Source organism: Stomoxys calcitrans, chromosome 4, assembly GCF_963082655.1.
Source record: "Stomoxys calcitrans chromosome 4, idStoCalc2.1, whole genome shotgun sequence".
Taxonomy (NCBI): Eukaryota; Metazoa; Arthropoda; class Insecta; order Diptera; family Muscidae; genus Stomoxys; species Stomoxys calcitrans.
The window spans coordinates 7,671,442-7,677,580 of NC_081555.1; the positions used below are offsets into that span (position 1 = coordinate 7,671,442).

The following is a 6,139-nucleotide window of genomic DNA, read 5'->3' on the forward strand; positions in this document are numbered from 1 at the left end:
ACCTGCCCCTGGATGCGTACGGAAGCTAATTATGACCAATTCTAACGAATCTTGTGAGGTTGAACTCCTGGTGGAATCAGAAGACGAGGCTAACGCAACAGTGGTGAAAAATCTGAATCCTGACCATGGTACGGTTTCTGCAGATAAATCTCTACCACTGCAAGACCGCTTCGGCGGAACTAAAGGTCCTCCTGATGGCAGACGGATTTGACGTGGTTCTTATCCAGGTACCATTGGTGTGTGGAGGAATGGTACGTGGACTAAGTATTCCGGTACGTGGACTAAGTGGCACAGAATGTTATTTTATTGATCATAACATATGTGGAAGATTTAATCAAAATCAGTTCAGATTTTGATATAGCTCCCATATATATGTAATGCCCGATTTGCACTTAAATGGCCGTAGAAGCTACAATTTTCAATCGATCTGCACAAAATTTGGCACGGAATGTTTTAATACTGATCCGAACTTATCTGCAGGATATCATTGAAGTCGGTTCAGATTTGGATATAGCTCTCATATATATGTATCGCCCGATATTTACTTAAATGGCCGTAGAAGCTACAATTTGCAATCGATCTGCACAAAATTTGGCACGGACTGTTGTAATACTGATCCCAACTTATCTGCAGGATATCATTAAAATCGGTTCAGATTTAAATATAGCTCCCATATATATGTATCGCCCGATTTGCACTTAAATGGCAATAGTAACTCCAATTTTCAACCGATCTGCACCATATTTGGCACGAATTGTTTTGCTACTGATATTAACATATCTTCGAGATCTAACTAAAATCGCTTCAGATTTGGATATAGCTCCCATGGATAAGTATTGCCCGATTTACACTTGTTTTTCGATATAAACCTCTAGATACATTCCCCTTGTAGTTTTTATTTGTCTATATACTTATTAAAAAAAAAGAAACATTTACACCGATATCAGCAAAGAAGCAAAGTAATGTTAGTAGTTGCGAAAAATCCTTAAACAGTTGCCGCAGTTGAAGTAGAGGGAGCTACAGTGGAAGTGCGATTACCACAGCCACCACGACCACCACGATGACCAGCAAGCTGCATAACTTTAAATCCAGCATCGGTTCTACGGTCCACCATCATGGGCGTGGATAACTTTAAAGGAACACTTTAAGCTTCAAATTAACATTAGAAAACGCCACGAAACTCACCACTAAGCCCAAAAAGAGTATGGCCAAAAAGCCAATCAGAAAATTTTTCAACATTTTATCCACACCTTAGCCAACGATCTGCTTTGTGAAACCTTCAAACTAAGAATAAACTATTCCAACAGCTTCTTTTATATTTTTATATGCAAAAGTTGGCGTCAACATTTATATAATATTTTGTCATAGGTACGGCAGCGTAGACAATTAAATCCAATAATTAAGCGACACTTAATTTAGCGGTGCTCCAATACCAAGAGAAATAGGTGCTATTGAAAATAACTAAAGCGTAAATATTAAGCAATTAGCTAAAAATACAGTTTGAAATTTTCGCAATTATTTGGTCATCTAATCCGTAGCCTGTTTGCAAGTCATTGCCCTAAAATGATGGCTTCGCGTGTTGAAACCCTTTAAGCTGGTAACTGAAACCCATACAAAAAGTGTCATAAATCATGAACAAATCAATTACCCCCAAAACAATTTGTTATCGATAGCGATTAAACAGATTTGGCCACATGACATGTGGGGCCACAATTGAAGTGGACATGGCCATGGCAAATGTTGCCATAAATCATGGCCTGCAATGCCTTCTCTAGGCAATGAAGCGTAACCAGAGTGCAACCCTTGCTGCAGCTTGCATGCACCCGAAACTCTAACACAACAAATGAAGCGTTCATTCATCGAATAACCGTATGAATGAGTGCCCAAACCATTGCAAGGGGCTATGTGTTTGCCTCAGACAGTTCGAACATTTGCAACATAATTCAAAATTGCAACACAATCAATTGCATACAAATAGGCCAACAAATTCAGCAAATCTTCTGCCCATCGTCTGACTGTCTGTCTGTATTTCAGTCTCTCCAACTTGCATATTGCAATGTCTCCTGATATGCCAAACCTCGTCTTACCCTTACATTTGTCACAAAGTCTTTGCCTTCTCCATGCATTTCGAAATTGCATTGGTTTGAATAATGCACTCTGTTTCATTCCAAATTTCGCACAAGACGTATGTTATGTCCTTGCCTGCATCTGTATTGTTGGTGCTACTATGGAAAATTGTACAGACAATCAGACATACACACACATATGGAAATTATGCTTGAGCTGCTAATCTGTGATTTTCAAATTGTTTCACAAGTGTCATAAATCAATAAAGTACCAATAAGTCGTTGCACAAGATACAGGCGAACCAGTGGGGCAGAGGCGCCAAAGAACAAAAACAAAAAAAGGGATCAATGGTAGTTGAAATAGATGTAGAAAATTATAATTGGAAAAAATTCATGAAGTCAAGAAGTCAAGATCCCAGATCGGTTTATATAGCAGCCATATCGGTTTATGTACCGATTTGCGTCATACTCAGCACAGTTATTGGAAGTCATAACAGAACACCTCATGCAAAAAGTCAGCCAAATCGGATGAGAATTGGCCGCTCTTTTGGCTCAAGAAGTCAAGACCCAAGATCGGTTTATATGGCAGCTAATATATCAAAACATGGACCGATTTGGCCCATTTACAATCCCAAGCGACCTACACTAACAAAAAGTATTTGTGCAAAATTTGAAGCGGCTAGCTTGACTCTTTTGAAAGTTAGCGTGCTTTCGACAGACAGACGGACGAACAGACGGACGGACATGGCTAGACCGACTTAATATGACATGACGATCAAGAATATATATACTTTATGGGTTCTCAGACGCATATTTCGAGGTGTTACAAACAGAATGACAAAATTTGTATACCCCCATCCTATGGTGGAGGGTATAAAACTAGAGCAATAGGAGTCAAAATAGTTCTTGTGATATAAAAATTTCAATTTCTTCCAGTCAAATACAATCTACCAATGGGCGACCTTTGAAGCCTTCACACCTAAGGATTTTAAACGATGACCCCCTTACCAAAGGGTCGAAACGCGTCAAATCATGGTTGGCGTGGTGTATCTCCTGTGTCTGTCATTTTTCCATTGTATAAAATGTCCGATTCTTAAGCTCATCTCGAAGAATTCTTGTTTGAACCGTTGTGAGGAGCAGATGTTTTTTTATTTCCCTCCGCAAGAAATTTTCTGCAACGCGTAATAGATCATTATTTTTGGAAAAAAAATTAATTCACTCAGGGATGGCTACGATAGTGTTATCCATTAGGCGGTCGATGATCTGAGTCTGTTTCCAGTAGAGCTGCAGATCTAGAGCCCGATAGTAGGCTTAGGATGGACTCCAAGGACCCAACTGCAGAGGTGGTAGTATGAGGCCGTAGCATGTTGTCTGCAACCTATCCTATCCTACCGATTCAACAAGAAGCGGCGGGGTTGGGGAATCAGGAGACGGCTGAGCAATAGTTGCTGAACACTTGCCTGAGAAACTATCGACCACATCGCTAAAGTTTGGCGGTTTGCAGGAGACTAAAAATCCCCCTGCCACAATCGAGACAGGAGGGAAAGGCATCGAAACGGGATCCGACAAGCCCTGTGCGGATAGAGCATCCGGTTGGACTGGGCTCAAGCTGAGTCCCAGCGGGGAAGGAAGGAACTCAAAAAGTACTTCGACAGCAGCAGTGAAGCATCTAAGAAAAAATCGTCCACACCGCAAGTGACCTGAGGAAGAGTGGTTCCACAGCTTTCTCACCTGCCCCTGGATGCGTACGGAAGCTAATTATGACCAATTCTAACGAATCTTGTGAGGTTGAACTCCTGGTGGAATCAGAAGACGAGGCTAACGCAACAGTGGTGAAAAATCTGAATCCTGACCATGGTACGGTTTCTGCAGATAAATCTCTACCACTGCAAGACCGCTTCGGCGGAACTAAAGGTCCTCCTGATGGCAGACGGATTTGACGTGGTTCTTATCCAGGTACCATTGGTGTGTGGAGGAATGGTACGTGGACTAAGTATTCCGTGATTTAAACTACTCAAGGGTACAGGGAATGGGAGACACAGAGCCTATATTCTTGAAAAGTGTCGTCTTAAAACTTGAAAAAATATCCATAAAACAAAACAATGTTGCCAAAAACTTGTGTTAGTAATTGAGCTTAAAGTATTTGTTTTGGAAAGGTGTTTGTAAGTTAAGAGTAAGTTAAAAGAATCCTAACCTAAAGACCATAGCAATAAAACTGTTACATTATCCTATATTCAAGCATTTTGCAACCAAAAGGGGAACATCATAACATTTATAAAACTTCTGAACCCAAGTTTCTTTAGTGGGTCTTTTTAAGTTCAATGGGTTAAGGGAAAGCTGGCGCCCAACGTGGAGCACTTCACATTTATGCCTTTTAAAGTAATCTCTACATAGAACTTTAACATGTCCTTGCTTCATGGTAAATTTCAAGATTTCTTTTGCGGTCATTAAAAAAAGTGAAATGTTCTTGGCGAAAACTGGCGTCCAACTCAAAAAAAAAGTAAGGCATAGTGTTCGGCCGGCCCGAACTTTGGTTATCCACCACTTCGGATATATGTATTAACCACCTTTTGTCATAATACGATGAAAAATTAATCATATATGAAACCATAGCAGATATATCTAAATATAATCCTATCTCCACCATATTCAGAAAGGCTAGGTAAGGGTCTACCACAACTCATTGGACCATACTCATTGGTTAAAAAATGCATCCTTTATGGGCCTAAGAACATAAGACGGGTGATCGGTATATGTACATGGCAACAACATCCAAATAAAGGCCGATCTCAACTATATAGGGCACGGATGTCCCAGGGCTTAGAAGTGCTCACTGTGCCAAATCAGAGAATAAATGAGCATTTTATAGATTTATGACCTTAAATTGGGAGATCGTTCTGCAGGCAGCTTTATCTAAACATAAACTGATCTGGGCCATATTAAATACGAAAGTCGGAGAGCCTACTGCAGCGCACTCTTCTAAATTTCAGGATAATCGTGTATTAAACGTGTTTTTATGATCCCAAGAATTTAATCGGGAAATCGGTTAATATGGCAGCTGTATCCAATTATAGCATAATCTTGACCATACTCGGTACGAATGTTGAGAGGCCTAACGCAAATCATTGTGACTAATTTCAGCAAAATGGGTTTATGGGCCTAAAACTTTAAATCGGAAGAAGGGTGTATATGGCAGCTATATCAATGTGTATAACGATCTGTATGTCGAGGAACCTAATACAACTCGCTATACCAAATTTCAGCTTAATCGGACAATGAATGAGACTAGTAAGGGCATAAACTATAAATCGAGAGATCGGTCTATAAGACAGCTGTACTCAAATCTCGTCTGATCTGGGCAAAATTAAATAAGGACGTCGAGGGGCCTAACATAACTTACTGTTCCAAACTTTCGCGAATCCGAATCGAAAATAAAAGCGCCTTTTATGAGTCCAAGACCTTAAATCGAGAAATCAGTCTATATGGCAGCTTTATCCAAATCAGGACCAATCTGGGCCGTATTAAATAAGGATATCTACAGGCCAAACCCAACTCACCGGCCCCAAATTGAAAATGAATATGCCGCCTTTCTACTGCACATAAATGTCACAATTATTTCTTCTTCTCACTCACTATTTCTCAAGCGTTTATTTTTCTTCGTCACTTTGATTATTTTGATTGTAGCTGATTTCAAAGACATTTCTGGTGCGCAACATGAAGATTTTTTTATAAATTAAAACTTCAAATGGAAAAATGCCCATGGTGAAGATAACTGTTAGTTTATATATCCTTTACGTCTTTAACTAAATCAAGTTAAATGCTCATAGAGAGAACTGGCGCCCAAAGTGATGCTCTACTATATATAGATTAGGATAGGTAAGAGAGGCGGTCCTTTGCAGACTCTAAGTGAGACAATCAGGAATCGAAACCACGACCACCGCATTGGAAATCTGAGCACGCTACCAACTCGGCTACCGAGGAGAATAACTACTATATATAACTTATAATTGGATCAATTCCTTTTCTCGCTCTTTCATTCTTCCTTTTCATTACAAATGATTTACAAATTTGTG

The 6,139-nt window shown here is 39.8% G+C and overlaps 1 long non-coding RNA gene across 1 annotated transcript; it reads right to left on the reverse strand.

The window, feature by feature from the left end:
• Window positions 1–876: 876 nt before the first annotated feature.
• LOC106092372 (uncharacterized) lies at window positions 877–1,296 on the reverse strand. The gene is made up of 2 exons (XR_001222145.2): window positions 1,186–1,296; window positions 877–1,129 (listed from the first exon to the last, which is right to left on the reverse strand). It is a non-coding gene; the product is annotated as an uncharacterized LOC106092372 (long non-coding RNA).
• Window positions 1,297–6,139: the final 4,843 nt, after the last annotated feature.